General features: G+C 39.5%; 1 protein-coding gene across 8 annotated transcripts in view; it reads right to left on the bottom strand.

The window, feature by feature from the left end:
* The window catches only part of PHF14 (PHD finger protein 14), a 136,152-nt gene that overhangs the window by 287 nt on the left and 115,152 nt on the right, over window positions 1-20,713 (bottom strand). The window lies entirely within an intron of this gene.

Below are 20,713 nucleotides of genomic sequence, written 5' to 3'. Positions count from 1 at the left end.
ATCCTTATTCACTTGCTTATTTCTGCAAATTTACAGGCCAAGTTTCAACTCTGCGGTTCTCAAAGCAATGTTGAATAAAAGTTAAACGACAAAATTATAAATATAAGCAATAAAATAATGAAACAAATAAAACCAACATGCAGCACAATAAAATCAACAGAACAATGACAAAAAGGCAAGAACAAAAACATTCTGGCAGACTAAGAATATTTTTCCTTGCACTCTAAAGGAGTGAACATTGCAGATCTGTTTGGTTGCTCTGAGAAACTGCTCCATCATCAGGAACACCTTATTCATGTTACTTGACCATCTTCCCCATGGAACTGGTAACAGGGCCTTGTCACAAGAGAACAGGTGTGCCTTCAAATATCCTGGACCCAGGTTACAATTAGCACTTTGAATCTAGAAGCCAGTGGAGCTCTGGAATAATTGGTCTTACAAGCTCTAGAATATGGTCCCAGATGACTCTGAAAATTCAAATGGCCCAAAATGGTCAACAGTAGCTCCTTTAAGAGTGCAGTAACTCCTTTAAGAGTGCAAGACAAGATGTTGCCAGAGCATGCAAAAGAAAGGTCCTTACCTAAGAACAACACCGATGGGACACTGATGAAGCTGGTGAAACTGCTCCTACCTACAGCCACTATTGGAGCATCGAGAAGTAGAAACTGGCAAGTGGCCTGATGCTCACCTGTAAATCACTTAGGTCCTTCAAGCATTCCTCATGGGAGATGTGAATGCCAAGGAATGCTTGAAAGGGTCCGAACTGATGCTAGCCCTGCACAGAAGTCTTCTTTCCCTTATGGAAGAAAAGCTTCACCTTGGAGAAGAATTGGCAAGTGGCAAAAGTTCCATCAAGCCTCTCCTCCAGGTAAGAAACGTTTGGTGCTGGGAATCATTGGGATTGTACTTCATCCACATGAATTCTGATGGCAAAATATACAAGATGTGTGATTTCCCTGAAGGAGAGGCCCACCAGGTTTCCCTTTCTTCATCAGAGCCTTTTGCTACCTGATAACCTTTCCTTATCCATGAGGTTGGGAATTCCACCCTTGTTTGGCCAGGACACTCCATGTTTACACCAGCTTTACAATCCCCACCTATGCAGAGCTCTTTCCCTCGCAAGGCTTAACTTCTTACTGTCTGCAGTTCTGCAAGGTAGATTCTCGAAAATCCCATACTGTGAAAGATACTGCCCTTGTGGCACAAAACAGGTCAAATCCATCACACATGTTTTATTTTATGGCCCATTTTATGCAAAAAAATATGATAAGTACTTGGTCCCCTTATTGAAGGAGGGGATTTATCGCACTGACTCTTCCAGGGTGTCTTATATGCTGAACAATTGTATTAATGACGTTGTGGAGAATGTGGCAAGATTTATGAGCGACACTATTAAATTACATCACCATAGGTCCTAAGAGCCATTTTTGTACCTCACAATGTCTGGACAGTTTTATCCTAAAGTATCTCCTACTATGTTTCGTTAACTGTGTTGTGTTCTGATCCATGTATACGATGCACTTTTCCTATGCCAATAAAGGAGATTGATTGATTGATCCATGAGGCATACTAGCTCAGGATCACTCCTGAGTTGCAAATCTTTTCTTTCACGGGGTAGAACCCCAGTCAGGACAAATAGAGCCACTACTTTCCTGGGCTCCAACCATAGGTCTTAACTGGATTGAGTTTTGCCCTCATCCAGTCCATTAGTCACTCCAGAAAGCATAGAGTCCTCAGTGCTACATCTGATGAGGAAGGAGAGTTGGGTGTCACCAGCATATTGCTTACATCTCACCCTATAATGCCAAACCATTTCCTCAATTGCTAACACCGCACTTCACAATTCCAGACAGTCGCTGCCACTGAGTTCAACATTCATTCTCCAGCACCACCTCTTGAAATCTCACTGTGATGTAAGAACAGAATCGCAGCAAAACAGTTTCTTCCAACACATCCAGGTGATTGAGAAGAAAATGAAAGACAGCACGAAAGCCACTGAGAGGTAAAGAAAGAAATTGTCCACTGGGGTGACCAAAGCACTCAGACCCAAAACACGACTAAAAGCTAGATTGAAATGGATCCAGAAAACCCTGGTCAAAAGTGGCCTACAAATTGGATCCAGAGAAGTTTAAAAACAAAACGAAGAAACCAAGAGTGTTGCAGCAGCTGTAAATTGGCATCTTTTTCTTCACCAAGGAGGCATTTGCCATCATCTAGACCACAGCTTTCCAAACTTTTCATGTTGGTGACATACTTTTTAGACACACATCATTTTGTGTCACAGTAATTCAGTTTTACTAGCAAAGCGGAGGTTAAACTAAACCCTTTCCGGCCACGGGAGGAGTGGGGAGCATTTGCGCGACACACCTACACACTGCAGTCGACACACTAACATGTCACAACACACAGTTTGGAAAGTTCTGATCTAGACCAAGGCCACCACTCACTTGTGGCAAACTGCTACTAGCTAGGAGAGAGGAGGCTGAGCAGGCATTGATTCCAGCAGCATTTACAACATATTCACAATTAACCTTCCCAGAAGATGTAAAGGCTAATATTTCCACTTTCTTGTATCATTTAGTTGCTGTGCCTATTTTATGCTTAAGATCAATTCATTTATTAGTTACAGTGGTGCCCCGCAAGACGAACGCCTCGCAAAATGAAAAACCCGCTAGACGAAAGGGTTTTCCGTTTTTGGAGGCGCTTCGCTAAACGAATTTCTCTATGGGGTTGCTTCGCAAGACGAAAAAATCTTGCGAGTTCCCGCGTTTTTTTCTCGCTTTTTTCTGCCCTTTCCATAAGCGCTAAGCCGCTTATCAGCTGTTCCGCTGATAAGCCGCTTCTCAGCTGATCGCTAAAAGCCTCTAGACCGCTAATAGCGCTAATCCGCTAAGCTGTCAATGGGCTTGCTTCGCAAGACAAAAAAACCGCTAGACGAAGAGAATCACGGAACGGATTAATTTCGTCTTGCGAGGCACCACTGTATTTTTTAGAAATTCCAGAAGAGGAAATCTGGTAAAGCATTAAATGAAAAAGACAACATTTGACATACCTCCTCAGACACTGACTAGCTGTTTTATGTGCATAGTTTTTAAAATGCAAGACCCACCCTTGTATTTAAAATCTAGCATTGAACAGCATCTGCCACTGGGAAAGAGGTGTTTCATTTTTTGGAGACCAGATATGTTTTCTTCACCATTTGATAAAAGACAATAAATTTAACTTCAGAGACACTTTATGTGCTGCAGCATCGTATTTTTGTCCCATCTAGCAAGGTTTCTTGACAGGTCTGCCAATTTTCCAATTACTTGTACTGCCATATGTTATCTGAAGATCAGTCAGGTCTAAAATAGGAAACATGAGCATGTCAGGCAACAGCATGCTTACAATATTCTACAGCTTCAGTTCTAGGAGTTGCGCCCATAATTCATGGCAAGCTTCTCTGGAACATCCTGAATGAATGAAGTGACATCATAATGGCAGCAACCATGGGCATGAATAGTACCTTATACCCAATGCTAAGTGATGACCTCTAAAGAATTAACTATGGATGCCAGAACACAAAATTCAGGCAACTCCTTATAAACACTTTCTGATAAAGAGATTGTGGCTGCATTAATTGTGCACATTGTTCTATATGAATTTTTAAACACTGATGCAGGCTATAAAAATACCTATTTGAATGCTATAATTAGAACAAGGTGTGAATGAGTTATGATGAACCAACACAGACTAAGCAGTAAATCAAAACCTTTTTAAGTGTTTCTTCACTACCCATAATATTAGCATAAATCTGCATTATGTTGTTCACAAAATCATTACAATATAGTATCTATCTACTTAAAAATAGCTGTAAAATATGTTTTCCCCATGGGGAATCTCAGAAGTGAACATGATTCTGCATGCTGTCAGTTTGTAACTCTAGGCACCTCTCATATGTTCTTGTGAAATAAAGTATGACTTATGTGCAAGCAGTTGTACAAGACCGCAACCTTAAAAGTTTTGCAGCGCAGTTTTGGACATTTGTCATTGTAGTTCAGGAAGTATTTGTTCTTTTGAATGCAGAAAACTGGCACTGTTTCTAGAGTCATTAGCAATGTTTGAACTTTCAGCTAAATGGGCTATTTAGGCTAATTATCAAGGAATGATGTTGAACAGACTGAAGTTTAAACATGTTTAATGTATTTGCTTTTCTAATTACCATCTACATTCAATATAACTTTGCAGCCTAAAAAAAGAACTCATATGATCAGGTCTTTGTTCACCCACACAGTTGAGTTTGCTGGAAAACAGATTTTGCCATGATAGAATTATTTTGCCATGACAGAAGTACTGCTGTTTACTTAGGCGACAAAAACAGGAAATCTTGCATGAGAACATGAGTGGCGGAGAGGAACTACCTAGTCTACTTTCCAATTAAATTTCAGATGAGGCTGATTCTAAACTACTGCCTTTTTAGTCAAAGTTTAGCTTGGGAAAGACAAATGTCCCATTAGCCATATATCTGCTAACAGGAAACACCAGTGTGCACACAAGATATGGACCAGCATATCACTGTTGTGGTCAGCTAAGGAATTGTCCGAATTATCTTTGCTAGGATATTGGCCATTGAATCTGCATCTGTAATCTGCTGCTTCACACATTACATTTCTTCTTTCAAACGCTTAGCGAGGGAAGGTCAAGAGTGCATGTGTGTGTACTGGCCCCAATTGTATGTTTCTCCTTATCTTCACTAATACAGGCTCTGACAGGAACAGACTGAGGCTGATTACAACCTGGTACACTTAATCTTAAGGGTTACTTGGAAGGCCGGGAGATGAGGCCGCTGACACTTTTGCATCCCTTTCTTTTGTCTGAGGGTCAACGGTGTTGATGGGGGTTGGGGCAGGCTGTGTCTTATAGTGCTCATCTCCATTGTGTTACTTCCAAAGTACAGTGAAGAATCATGAGAACGGTCCACAAAACTTATGGGATGCATTATTGATCTTTTGCTTTCTGATTTTTTGGGAGAGAAGAGATGCTTCCAAATTATCCCCAGTTTTAACAGTTCTGATTGACCTTCTTCAAGCTGCAGAGCAGCACTAATACTTTCTGCTGTTGTTCTGGCTTAAATTTTCCCGAATGCTGATGCAATGGTGGCACATGGATTAGATTTTTATTTTATATTTTGATTTTTTAAAAAAGCTTCCTTATCTGTGCATGAGAAGGACATTTTTCTGCAACCTCACTGCAGAACTTGCTTTTCAAAAAAGAATTACTAGGTGCACCTGTGCTGATGTGCACACATGCCCTTTTGGCTTGGATGGCAAGGGAAGGGAGGCAAGTAGATGCTCACTTGGGATGCTGCTGCCCCGGCAAAACTGACAGGGCAAGTAAAGCCTTGTTTCAATGCTTCTAATTTCTTTCAGAGAGAGAGAGAGAGAGAGAGAGAGAGAGAGAGAGAGATATTGGGAAAGACTGAGGGCACAATGAGAAGGGGATGACAGAGGACGAGATGGCTGGAAGCTACTAACATGAGTTTGACCAAACTGCGTGAGGCAGTGGAAGAAAAGAGTGCCTGACATTCTCTGGTCCATGGGGTCACAAAGAGTTGGACACGGCTAAACAACTAAACAATACACACACACACACACATTCACACACATCCTACTGAATAAAATTGGCAGGTGTAAATATACTAGTCAGTTACAGTCCTCTATGACTAAGGAAGTCACTTCCAATAAAACACGGGCATAGGATTATAGTCTTAGTGAATTTCAAGTCCTTGCTAGTTTCCGCTAACCCAGTTTTGTGCTTAAAGGGCATATATTTTGTTGCAGAACTTATGCTTATACATGCCCTTTGGAAGAAGAAAAGAACCATCATAGAATTAAGGAAAGGTTAGCTTACCCGTCTAAAGAAAATTAAAAAAAAACATGCTGCTTTAGACAGGGCACGCAAACTGCATATGTGCCAATTCTGAAATTATAGACATTCTCTATAAACATCTAAGAAGTCAGTTTAAGTGAGGCAATCAGGTGCAGCCAGAAGATTTACGGAACAACAAATACAAATAAAAACACCTGTCCAACTTTATTAAATAATTTTAAAACATCCCGTGTTTTGATTAGTGCTACAAATGTATTGCAGTGCTTCCATAGAGTATGATTTTATGGCTAGAAAGTTGCTTCCTGTTGTATTTCCCAGCTTGACATAGGGTTATAGGTTATAGCTCCCCTACAGCTAAAAGAATGAGTAGAATTCCACTTCCATGACTTTTTTTCAGAGTGGAAGAAACACTTAAACTAAGTTAGAGTAGAAATAATGTTCAGAAATTAAAAGGAATGTTTTACAGGAATTAAAACAAATTGCTCTATGTCCCTGTGCTGGGGGGGGGGGGGAGGAGAGCAGAAAAGGCCAGGAGAAAGATAAGAAAGATTGACCTGAACCAAACAGATGGGTTTGAACATTCACTTTTAACTTTCCATTGTACAGGAGAAGACAAATTTCCCCCTTTATATCAGATGACAACATGTAGTCTCAAAGAAAGAAGTGGCAGACAATTATTATCTCTACAGGAACAAAGAGAAAATTCTATACATAGATCATACATCAATCAATTCATAATGCTAGTAAGAACCCAATCGTACAGATATGTGTAATAAACCATACCTATAATTTGCCCTTCCGTGTAAATCAGCATAAGAGGCAGATTGCAGATTGCACAGGGCCAAGGATAATGAGTGATGTTACCTTGCTAGGTTTTGCAGCCAGAGAAAATGTAGAATATATTGCATTGACATTGAATAGGGGTAGAGATGTATTATGTCAAGCCTTAATGCGAAAAGCTAAAGATAAGGGCTAGATAACTGAGATGGCAACAGACCAATGCTTTAACTGGCAAATCATGGACTATCTCTTGGTTAGATCCAGAGAAAACGCCACGGGGAAAAGGTTTGCACAAGCCCGTTTTTCTGTCTCCACGTTCCTGTGAGAATTTCCCCGCAACCTCCAGACAGTTAAGGGACCTTGCTGAATGGGATGGGAGGGAGGGAAGAGGTTCCCCATAAAACGGACAGAGGCACCTTCTGCAACCAGAGCCACCCCATAGTATGGTGCTGAGTGATAGGACCCAACAGGTCAGCATGCCCCAAAGACCAGAAGACATTTCCTCCACTACCCACAGCCTCTGGAATCAGATACTGCTGCATATATATCACTCAGAGTTCATTTTTCTACTGTAACCTTAATTGCTTTTTTAAGTACATGAAACTGGAAGCTTAAAAGTTAAATGCTCACCAAAGCAAAAGTCGATTTCAGAAGTTAAAATGACTTCTTCACTCCCGTGAAGAAGCCTACGTTCTCACTCAACTTATACATGGACCCATGTAGTGTCCCCTGCTTATTTTATGGTTTTTCTGGGGACAGGCTCAACTAGCTACCAAGCCCGCTTTGTCAGTTTTTGGTTTTATATAGTATTCATAGCGCTTAGCAGTTGCATAAGAGATCAAATTCCCGTCTTCACATTAATCTGGTACACTTCCAATTAATCAATCAAGAGATAAATCTGTCATGCCTCACAAGTGAATATTACTTGTGAATAACGGCCTTGGTCCAGTATACCTGAGCGTCTTCACACCCATCGTTCAGCCCGGATACTGAGATCTAGCGTCGAGGGCCTTCTGGTGGTTCCCTCATGGCAAGAATTGAGGTTACAGGGAACCATACAGAGAGTGTTCTTGGTAGTGGCGCCCGCCCTGTGGAACACCCTCCCAACAGATGTCAAGGAAATAAGCAACTATCCTATTTTTAAAAGACATCTGAAGACAGCCCTGTTTAGGGAAGTTTTTAATATTTAAAGCTGTATTGTTTTTAATACTTGATTGGGAGCCGCCCAGAGTGGCAAGGGAAACTCAGCCAGATGGGCGGGGAATAAATAATAAATTATTATTACTTAGAGACAGATAATTTCTCATCACAAATGTTATAGACAACCCATGGTATGTCTTGAATTGTGAACAAGAACAACCAAAAGCTTTGGAGTACAATACACAAACACAGCAGACTAGCTGGTGTGTGAGAGACAGCAAGAACAAAGATGCTTCAGGGAAACTGGGGTGCCACTATCTGCCACTTTTTTAAAAAAAAACAACTCTTATGTTGAACCATTTCTACAGGATTTAAAAAACAAACAAACAACTGGAATAATAGAAAATGAAATAAAAATAATCCTGAAACAGTGCAAGCATTTTTGAGTGGGATAGCATTGCTGCTATTTATTGGCAACATGACTGCTTTCATGCAGAAACTGGACAATAGGGAACAGAGAATAATTTTATGAAAGGAGTCCCAAATGTAACCTCAGAGATTCACAGCATGATAGAAAACCTGAAGGAAAAGAGATCTTTGTCACTTGCCAATAACCAAGTCGCAATAACCAAGTTGCAAACAACATCCAATTGATGCCTGTGACAGTCGCCTGTGCAACCACATTTGGCGCAGCAACTACAACAGCAATTAAAAAAGCATTATCTGCTTAGGGTTACCCATTTTCCACATACAAAATATTCTGCTTTGAAGACTGAAAATGCAATATCCTTGCAGCAGCAGCAGCAGCAGCAGCAACAAAAATGTCAAGGAAGGTATGTACAACAAATGGAAAACAAGTTGCACCAACGCTGGATAGCAATTTGGTTGGGGTGGGGTGATGACAAAAATGTACAGATTCATGGGGAGGAAATGTTATATATTTAAATGATGCATGGATAGTAGAAAATGAAGAGCATTAATTACAAACAAAATGGTAAACTCACCACAGAGATTCATGGCACTATTAAAAATGTCATACTTGAAAATCAAAATAAATGCCCATCTTTCCAACTTGAATTTTAGTAAAACAAAATGTGGAATAATGAACACGCATTTCTAAGCCTATATATATACACACACACACTTCGCAGTGTATTCCAGTAGCTGCAAAATAGACACGTCAGTCATCCCTTATTAAATATGTTTGAGGGTTTTCACAGAGGACGAGGCTTTTGCATCCTACTTTTTTTCCTTTTGTGATTTCCTACCTGTTCAACACAACATGCCAAGTTTGAAGGAACGTGTGCTTAAAGGGCAACAGACTCAGAGATAAATCAATCCTACAGTTAAATCAGCATGGAGAGCCCACTGAACTCTTCAAGTGCACGAGGGCCATTTCCTATTTCATGCTGTCTCCTTCAAAATGTGCCACTGACAAACCTGATAATGAAGCACAATATGGGAATATGGCGTATGACTGGAATAGTCCTTTAGCACTGGATATTACAAGCAAATATAAATTTCTTTTGATAGATAGCAGGTTCCCTGTCACTGCATCTATTTAGCGATAAGGCAGCTGTTTGTTTCCCAAGGAAAGGAGACCCTCACTACATGGATCATTTTCATAGTGACAAGCTTGACAAGTCTGACATTTACATCATGAAATATTCTCAACCAGCCATCAGGAAAATGCACCCTCTGGGGCCACTGGGAAACTGACAACCTTACCTTTCAGTGTGCATCTCCATTATTTCTCATTGTCAAAACGCAACCATTTCCCTAACAATGTCTCTTTCCAGACCTGATGGGTTTATTTTTAATAAAAAAAAATTGAGACTATGAGCAAAATAACCTTTTAATGCAAGCAAGAGTTGACCTCAATTAATGGACTGCAGCCACACCCCGTAATTTTGCTCAAGCACAAAGAGGTAGCCTTAAAAGCTGAGGGCGGGAGGAGAGCCAAAAGGGAGCATTAAAATCATGTAGTTCTGACACAGCACTCTAGATGGCAATGCAAGACCGCATTAGGCCTATCAGCATTACTATTTTAAAAGCAACAAATAGCATTTTAAGGTCTATAAACACCTGCATGTTTATCTCAAAACAAACTCCTTTAATTTGTACCGATATGAAAACTTCAAGGATTAAAAAATGGTCTGCCAGATTCTGTGCTTTCCGTTTGCATGCCTTCTAATTCCAACGAAAGGGGTATGTGTACCACTGCAGATTCCTCAAAGCCAAATTTTCATTTACCGCTCACTACAGTGGCAGGATTTTATGCCAGCTCTCAAAGTCTCCATCTGTTTCTCTCCCGCCCTGCTTAAGCTTAGGAGGAAGCCTTTCCACAGAGTGGCCCTTCTGGCCGCCTGCCAGTGCAGTTGTGGTTTTCAGCTGGGCAGGTGGTGCTTGGAAGCAAGCACAAAGTTCTGCCGTAGGAGCAAGATGCTTATACAGTAGAGGTCTATCTGCAGAGAGGGAGGGAGTTGGGAAAATGTTGTTTGCTCACTTCTGAAGGCATTAGATAGGAATATTTGGCAAGAAGTCATAGCGGAGATGGAAGTTTCCTAGAAGTCTCTTCTAAGCTTAACTCTTGTGCACTGAGGCAGGAGGAGGGATTAAGGCACACCATGCCAGAAATATCTGCACAGGTGAAGGTATGTATCTATTTATTTTAAGCCATATCCAGAGCAACAATGCGTCATCACCACTGAAACAGTCTTATGGGCCCATGAAACCCACATCAAATAGAGAGCACTGTCCTGCATGTAAATAAAGGTCATAATTCTTACTGACACTGAAATACGTTTAGTTTTCACTGCCAAATGTGTTTTATACATTTTCACAGGTATTTCTAGGCACACCCAGAAAGTATACCTGCCTTTTAAAATGTTATTACATTTTTATCCAGGATAGCATACCTGTTCCTGTCACTTTTATCCTCTAAGCATCTCTCTGTTAGGTGGATTGGTCTTGAAAGATGGGGACTGACCCCAAGTCATTAGTAAAAAAAAATTAAAAATTGTCCAGTAGCAACTTAGAGACCAACTAAGTTTGTTTTGGGTTTAAGCTTTCATGTGCATGCACCCTTCTTCAGATGCACATGAAAGCTTATGCCCAGAACAAACTTAGTTGGTTTCTAAGGCTCTACTGGACAATTTTTTTATTTATTTCGACTGCATCAAGACCAACACAACTACCTACCTGAATCCAAAGTCATTAGGTAAGCCTTGTGGTCTGTGGGCATTAAACCCAGTTCTTCCACATCTTAGTCCAGCACTCTAACTGCTACACCACACTGTTCTTAAATGCAAGATTGTATGCAAGCCATAAATATTTTAAGATGTAATATACTGTTCATCAGAATAGGGACTTTCATTGTTTGACCTATAATGGTAAAAAACACTCACCCATAATGTTCTTAATCCAAATATTACTACCCATTTCTAGAATGTGTTCTTAATTAAATGAAAGAATTATGCTGTAGTACCAAATTCAAACTTCCTAAATTTTTACAAAATACCGTATTTTTCCATGTAGAAGACTAGGTTTTTTTCCTTTAAAAATAATGTCAAAAATTAGGGGGCGTCTTATACTCTGGACCATCTTCCCCCGTTTTCTTAAATCTGAGTCCACCAAAATAGGGGGTGTCTTATACATGGGGGTGTCTTATAGATGGAAAAATACGGGTTATGGATGAAAAAATCATGAAATATGACAAATGGATTTGCTGAAAGATAATCTGGAAGGGCTTTTTCTCTTTTCAGTCTTGGAGATTTGCAAGGTGGCCTAGGCTACCACGTTCCTAAGCACATGTAGAATGCATTTGAGGCAGTACTCTGCAAGAAAGAGCTTGGTTTGCCTTTCCAACTTCCTTCCCTTCTCTACTAATTATGAGTATGGGTTAAGGGTTGGAGTACTCTGACTTGCTATTCTTGGACCTGAAGGATTCCCTTAGAAGGAACAGATCAGGTCCCTCTTTATTAGAATTCACAAACAATGAAGTCGTCTTTCATTCATTTATTTAACAAAATTAATATACTGATTGTAAAAACAAAACAAAAACAAGCAAAAGAACCCAAGAACCCTCTAACCATGTCAAAGAATGTGGGACTCTATTTCCTTTCCTCTTGTTGCTAGTAGAAAGTTCTTTCTGGTGCTTGCAGTTGTTCGCGATTATAGAATACACTTTCCCCTCTAGAGGACGACCCTCTGAGCACTTCCTTCTATATGCCCAAGATGGTGTTAAAGAATGGGAAAGGGAGGGAGAGCCTGCTGCTGTGAAAAAGTGGGGGAAAGAATCTGAAGCTGGGAGCCTAAGGGAGATGCTATCTATCACACTGAAAAACCAAGTCGAACTAAAAACCTTCCCTGCAAGGTTGCAATCAGTCAGTCAATTGCCCACTGATGGAGCCCTTCAAATGATGGTGGGTATTAAGCTGCAGTGATGGGCGGTCATTTTAATTTCCCATAGTGTCCTGGGGTGACACAACACCAGGGGAATTGTGGGAAATTAAAATGGTCGCTTGTATGAGAGAGTTGGGGTGCCAGAAACTGTACAAAGGCACTAATGCTGAGTATGCAGGCTGCTTTGATCACACTGTTCCCCAATATTTGAGATTCTTAAATTTTAAAAATGTCCACCTGCAATTATGTTAGAATGCTATGTTAGTCTGCTGTATCACAACCACACTGGTGTGATGTGTTAATGTATGGGCGTAGCCAGGATTTTTGTTGGGGAGGGCAGCCAAAGTTGCGGAGCTCATTAGTGCAAGCAGGGACAGCTGCAGGCAGGAATTCTGCATTGCAGGGGGTTGGACTAGATGACCCTCAAGGTCTCTATAATTCATTGATTCTATGTCTGTACCTTCAGCACAGAATCCTACTCCACCACAATTGACACTTTCATTTCCAAGTATAAAGGGGGACAGCACTGCATAGGAAATATAAAATTATCTCAATTATTAAGCAAGTTGCCCATACCAGGGGATAAAATAGGGGAAATATGCAGAGTGCATGGCTCTGACCAAAATTAATTAGAATTTTAATGTTTTACAATTCCACCATAATTCTTGAAATGGTGCATTTATTTCATAGTAATAAACACTCAGATCATTAAGTAAAGTTCAAAATCTGTGTTACGCGCTACATTTAGCAACCTTTGGCTGCTTTCTTCTGTCTTTCTTGATTCAGTTTTCCAATGCATTGGATAAGCAATTGAGGAAAACAATTAAATGTCCTGATGCTGCATATTTGGAATTCTTATTTCATTTACTATAAAGGGCAATTAATTTACGATTCTACATTGAATTCCCACTTTGGTGGGCAATGATAGATGCCAAAATGAACTTACTAGAAACACTTCATTAAATTTACTGTAAAAAGAACTGTAGGGGATTTTTTTTGTACTGGGGGAAAAAACCCTCCCTTTATTAAATAAGATAAAGGTTGAAGCTGTACAATAAATTTAGAGCAACTTGTGATGGACAGGCCCTGAGTCTACCTCCTGTTGACCCAGTAACCAATGGAAACTGGTGAGTCTAACAGCCAATCAGGAGAAAGAAAGAGAGAGGAATTTAAGTTAGATGCTGACAGTTTAACAGATTGATAGGGACTGTCTGAGACAGTCCAGGCAGGGATTGCCTGCGGGTTAGAAGGGACCTGTGATTACAGACAGGGATGGGCAGAAGGGGGTCTCTGGCTATCTGAAAGGACTCAGATAGGGTTTATCTGTCAGTGGGGACAGATAGTGAACTGGCTCTCAGTGGTAGAAAAGAGGACTCTCAGTCTCAGGGCTGTGGGTTCGAGCCTCACCTGGGGCAAAAGATTCCTTCATTGCAAGAGACTGAACTAGATGACCCTTGTGGTCCTTTCCATCTCTACAATTCTATGAGTCTAAAGATAGGGACATTCTGTAGGCAGACAAGGTTGTATCTACCTGGGATTGTAAAAGGGACTGTGTTTTATAGGTAGTGTAGGACAACGGCCATCCTAGAATGAATTGATCTGTCCAGTGACAGGTTTAAAGCATAAAGTAAAGGAAGATCTTAAAAATCTCTGCAAAGAGTGTGTGCTTGAAACAAAGTGTTGAGACTTTCAAAAGTAACCTCTGTGCTATAGCCTCATTGAATATGAACAGTGCTTTTTTCTAGAAAAATGTTTAGGGGTACTCTCATTTTGACTGAAGAAAATCACCATTTTATAGTTCAAATCGGGAAAAATAAATACAGTAAATGGACAAAAGTACAAAGATTCACAAAATGTTTAGGGGTATGCGTACCTCTGCGTCCCCCCAGAAAAAGCACTGAGTATAAACAAATAAAAGTTCTAGTTTCTAATCAACATGCAGTGGGGGCCAGTGAAATATTTTGAAATATATTTATTCAAAGAGCTTATACTCTAAATATGGCAGACACTGCAAGAGCCATTACAGGCCAAAGGAGTCACAGAATGGGAAGACCTTAAGAAAAACCTCAGTTTCACCAGACACTACCATCTTTTCCCTTTCTTCCAGCCTTCACTATGTTAGCAAAACCAATAAAGGGCAAAACTAAATAGTGAGCAGGGAAAACTGCTCTTAAATCAGTTTCTATTTAAGAACAAGTGGTTTAAGATCATGTTGTTTTAGTTATTGTTATACACATAATGTATGAGATGGAACAGCAAGGTATTCTTGTGCCACTAGGATTATCAGTTAGAATAATGAAAAATAATGTATTGGTGGTAATTCAATGTCTAACTAAACACTTTCCAATGGGGAAAAATCTAGATTAATTTTAAATGCAGATCTATTATCTAGTCAAATCCACAATACATTAAAAGGTCCTCAGTATATTTTCTACAAGCCTGGTTGGCTTACAGTGAAGGAAATGAACAGCATGTATCCTTATGAATATATGATGTAATATTGCCATGGGATTAAGTTTCAAAAATGCAAGGTAATAATGCTTATTTTCAGATCAGCATTTTATTACTTATAAGTTAGGGCGGGGGAATTGACTTAATTTGAAAACTGTCTGTTAATGTTTATAGGAAGAGATATAACAGTACTTTGTTGAGTAGTTTCATTATCTGTAACAACTGCAGAATCAGAGAACAATTAAAATTGGAACAACATGGACCTCTGCATAATGACTGAATATTTGCTATCCTGTCCTTAACCATGGAAAGAGGAAAAATTAAGAAACGGATAAAAGGGTAATGAGAGGTGGGAAGGGGTTGAGACCGGGAAATCAAGCTTTTAAAAACATTTCAGCAGGCCAAGGAATCAGACAGAAAAGCAGGCAGCTGCAGTTGACGTTTTAGGGGCAAGAGGCAAAATGGACTCCAAAATGCAGTTCATGTGCCATTAGCTGCTTCAAGTAATTCCTTTGCTTTTGAAATGCCAATTCTAGGAGTTGCACTGCTGAATCATCAATACCAGGTAGAGAGCAGGCTTTAAAAAATGTAAAACCAGTTGCATAGCAACTAAGGCAGCGTATCAAATCTGAACTGTACGATTCTCATTTAGCTGAATGATACTCATTTAAATTAATGGAAGGAATTTAGGAAGGAATTAGTGCAGTGCAGAAATATAGCTGTTTCCAAGATTCCTGCCAGCACTCAAGCTAGTGCAAACACTTTCAGTGACCAAGGACTCATGTACACACCCATGTATACTCTTTCCACTAGTCAAGAATCAGAATTGTTGGAAATACAGATAGCAAGAAAAGAATAAGAGTATGGGAGTTTCACACAGTGCTTACACAGTTGTCAAATATTATTATGCAAAATTTGTCTCTTAAAGTCTTGTGAATATACCCATGTATTCATGCATACTCTGTCAAACGTAAAATATTGCTATTTCTAATGCAATCAATCATAAGCTAAATGAATGGTTGAATGTTTGAATGAATGCTTGTTCTGCTGAAATGGCTGAGAGCCATTATTGACGGTTCTCTCAAAAAACAGGACTTTGTCTTTAAAAACCAGGAAGTGAGCTACCTTCGTTAAAAGTTAACAAGGCATGAATTGGCTGAAATTGCAGAGTCAAGGTAGTAGCCATACAACAGCTACTTGACTAATCTGGCGACCCCTGTAATCATAATGGCAACTTGCCTGCCATATAAATTTGAACAGAGAAAACAGGCTGTGAGGAGTGAAGAACTAGAGGCAGGAAGAGTACAAGATCTCTGGGAACAGATTTTTTTTGGTAAAAACCTCTGCAGCACCTCAAGTGACAGTGTGAAGCTTCTACCAATCATCCAGCTCTAACCATCTCTCTGTGCTGCTAGATATGCCCATCTAATTAGACAGAGCAACTATCTTTGGTTGCTACATCCCTTCAGAGCCTATGCATGTGTAAATCTTAAGAGCTCTTGAATAGGGAAAATTAATAAATCGTTAAAACGAAACTGGTACCATTGTGCTGGGCTCTGGGCTTTCCTCTTTTGATCCTGAGTTACATACATTACACACTGATGTCAGTAACACTACTACTGAGTGCTAGTGCTGGAGCTCTCATTTTCACCACTAAGGCTCAGGCACTCAGTGAAACAAACGTGAAACAAGTTTTTAAGCACAGACAAACAGGGCTCAAATTAGAACCCAAAATGTAAGAATTCCAACCACTGAGCAACTGTGATGTCTTTACAGTATCAGGTGAAGACCTTTTCATTTTAGCTCTTAAAATGTTGCTGATCTGTTTCACTTGAATGCTGCTTTTATAGGACTGATGTTTTCATTTAGTTGAATGTATTAGTTATTTTATGGTAATTTAAATATACTGTAAGGCACTCTGGTCATGTATTTGAAGGGTGGGATATAAATCTAAATAAGGAACAAACAAAAATACTAACAGAAGCAACAGAAAAACCTTATAGCACTGTCCCTGTTGCAACTCCTCTGAATGCTTGATTTCTCTCTCTCCCTCTCTCTTTCTCGGTAACTTAAAAGTTGCAGTTAAATAAAACTCAAACCAGTTTGGGACTATGCTAGCTGCACTACGTATAGAACATCCTTTGTATAAAAACAAAAGAAAGGTTCTCCTTTTCCCCTTCTTTCCTACCTCTTGGGTTTCAACAAAATACTTCATTAGAATACTGGTGTTTAATTTTGTTAAATCCCAAAAGAATACAAGCATGCACATGTCAACTTAATGAACACTGATCAAAAGAAGAATTGAGCTCTCGTGAGAATTCTTTTTTCCAAAAGTGGCCTTGACAGTCCCAAGAGTATCATTTTTATGTCAACTGATAAATGAACAAGATAGCGAAGAAGTTGTGACTGCTGAAAGAGAAGAAAGAAGGGCAGGAGACCACATCTGTCACAGAGAATATATACTCCTCCTGTCTAATAAATATGCATTAACTTCATCACCAGATTCTCAAATAATGGCTCATTCCATTTTTAAATGATCTGAACAATTCTGCTGGTCTTTATTTATTTTTTTCTGGCTATGATGCTATTAGAAACCTCAACAGAAATTAAGTATGGTACGATATAGTGTACCACTGACTAACTTAAAACCATGTAGGATAAATGTCAAATGCATTAAATGCTCCAAAAAACACTAACAAAATTCTTGGTGTTTTCAATTTCTTTCCTAGTCTCCAGACAAAAACCCTCAGGGGAGCCTGCCTGACACTTCATCTGTGACATAAGTTTTAAGGGTTCACTGAATTTCAGGCTGATCTTCGTACCCAGAAGTGTAACAGAACTCAATCCATTCCCAAACAAATTTTCCCAACGCAGCGTTATATAATCCTTACTTCTGTCTTACATTCAGGGGGAAAAACACAACTTCAAGTAGAATTTTGTAGGTTGCTGTGTAACAAACAGCTGCCATTTTTAAAAGGTACTTTCCACTGATGTGATTAGCTGGCTTATGATATACAGTTTTATATAATGACCTTGTAATATCAAAATGAACTTCACTTTAATCATGGCATTGCATTCTTTCTCCAGCTCCCCTGCCTCAGCAATGAAGCATTCCAAAAAACCTCACATGGAGTTTAGAAGAAGAAGAAAATGTGGATCAAAAGCAATGTCCACTTGCTTTCCAAAGAGAACAGAGAGCTTTCCAAAATTGTAGGTTGCCAACAGTTGACATCAGAATGGGGTTTCTAGTCCAAACAAGCATCTTTAGTTCTACAGTGCAAGCTCAGGATTCTAACGCTACTGAATAAGTTCAACCACAACTAGCTGAGAGAAGAGATAGGCTGCTAGAAGGAAGATACAATCAGGTCCCTCTCTAGAGAGAAAAAGAGCATCCTGGGGTTCTGGGTGGCTTTCCCATATGTGGTTTTATGCATGTGGTCATGTCCCACATGGTTGTGTAACATGGCAGGCTAGAAAGCTTCCCTAAGAACAGAGATATTCATGAATCATAAGATCTAATATTGACAGGAAGGAAGAAACAACTGCAGCGTTTGTATTTTTGTGGATTTTGAGTGCATGAAATGATTATAGGCTTTGCAGGTATCACTTGTGGAAATAGAAGACCTACTTTCAGAAACAAAAGTAAGTGTTATATATCTCCAAATTGCAAACTTTCAGAAAAATCTACCCAAGTGCTATCTTTGATTTAACTGAAAAACCTCCTGCTGAAGCGTCAAAGCCAAAGAGCAGGCAGTGGTCTAGTACAGACACTGGCTGTGATCCAGCAAGCGAGCACTGCTAAGCACAGCCAGTGCTTCCCCACTGTTAGCTATTCAATGGCTTGCGTACGCTGTTCTTGGCTTTCCATGACAGCCAGTGAGACTTGGCTACACATAATGTTCTCTAGCTTGCAGCCACTACAATTAAGACTGCTATTTACTGATGCTTTTGTACAGTTTTCAGTAACTACATGCGGATACAAACAATATATTTAATAACACAAATTAAATGATTGGGTGGTTATGTATGCAGGTTGATGTGACTTGATGATACCAAATCTAAATAAGGATCCAGAGGTAAATACAATTTCGCTGTTATTAGAATTATGCACTTCCATGACAGAACAAGTATATTATACCTATAGCACTAAAAACGCTCACTTTTCACAACAGATGTAATATCAACTATTTCAAAGTGCTTTCCAGGTATGTGTTGGACCCAAGAGAAAATAAACTCGAGATTTTATTAGCTTCACTGAGACTATTGAATGCACTTAAGTTTGCAAACTCTTGGCATTCTGCCATGTTATGTTTACTTTTTCATCCATACAATCTACAAGGTTGTTTACTAGTATAATATATGACTATTGTACTATTAAAAGCCATAAGAAAACACAGTAAGAGCACAACATATTCACAGGATATAGACAACTAATTGACTACTGACTCAAATATTCCAGTTAACATTATTGCTTTTGCCTTTTGAACCAGTTGAAGTTTCCACCTAGCTGTTGCTTGATATCGTATAAGTGAGATTCAAATCCAAAGCGTTAATTCATGACCCATCCTAACCTTTGAGTGAAGGGTGAACGCTATGGTTAAATGCATGCATTAATTTTTACTTGGTCTTAATCTGTTATGGGTTCCTATCACTTTGCATTCACATGTGCTTTCGGAGGGAGGTTTTAACAAATCAAATGACAGCACTTTATTGCAAATTAAACAAATTAGAAGAAAAAATGGAAAGTTGAAAGAGATGGAATTTAGACAAGCAAGATAGGCATTTTGTATCTCTCTGCCTTATTCATTAATACATTACATGATGCTGCAAAGACGTGTCAATGTTTTCTTTACAACGTGCCCAGTATTATAAGGAATCAAAGCAGTATACAGTAGCTCCTACTGCCAGTATAGGTCTTTAAGTGCCATGAGTAATTATTAAGCACACAAAGTGAATACAAAAGTCTGATTAGGAACAGCAACAGCAATGCAGCAACTTGGCTGCTTAGTGTTTGTTTAAGTTGTCCTCACTGTTGTGGAACTTGATGATCTTTTACTGTTTGTTATATAAGCGTAGGTGGTATCACTAAGGAGACACATTAATTGCTTTTGACTCAAGGTTTGAAGTGTACATAATTTCAAGAGTCTAAATGATTTTATATTAAATCTGTTGATGCAGAGTTGTTTAAACTGTTTGTATCATGGTATAATTATAAGCTTTAACTATCAGCAGGTAGCACTATTATTCTATTGAGCGCCTGTCTATAGAACAAAGATGAATCTTAGGGTCAATTAAAATAATAGTACAGGTAACATGCCACAGCTCTCTAATTTTACAGCATTCCAGGGCTTTTTTTCAGCAGGAACTCACAGGAACTCAATTTCTGCACCTCTCAGTTAGGGGGCAGTGCCATTATAAGAAAACAAAGGAGGTACCTCTTTTTCTAGAAAATAGCACGGGTGTTGCCAGAGGTTTAAAGTGGAATGTATGCTTGTTTGAAAGTGGCCCTTTACCAGAAATGCACTTTGTGTGCCAAGTTCATAGATATCAAGGCAGATGTATGCTCTCTGACATGTAAGGTATACATGTGGGGAACAATATTCTTATGGGGTGCTTCCAAAGAAGTGACAATAATCATGGATGAATGAGAAGGTTGGGCCACATCAGAAAAATAATAATAATTTGAAATGACTTTTCATTCCTATTTCCAAAGGACTACCTTTCATTATTGGGTGGGTTCAGGGTGCAGTGAATGAATCCCTGTGTGCGGGGTGGCTTTGGCTGCCTTGAAAGAGGCAATAGTTCAGCCATTCCCAAAAAACAAAACACCTTGGACCCGACTGTATTTATTGACTATGCCGCCCCCAAGTTGCAAAATATCCCCAGATCTGGTAGGACAGTAAGTCGCCTGTCTTGGATGTGGTTTTACTCTCCCTGAAGTAGCAAAGTGTGAAGTTTGAGGTGAAACTGGATCCAGTTCTGTCACTGGAGGTGCAGGTACCCTTGATGACTAGGATTGCTTTTTATTACTGTGGGCTGGCAAGTTCTAAAGAAGCCCACTCTGCAATAA

Source organism: Podarcis gaigeae, assembly GCF_964106915.1.
Source record: "Podarcis gaigeae genome assembly, chromosome: 12".
NCBI lineage: Eukaryota > Metazoa > Chordata > Lepidosauria > Squamata > Lacertidae > Podarcis > Podarcis gaigeae.
This window is presented reverse-complemented; position numbering and strand designations above follow the sequence as displayed.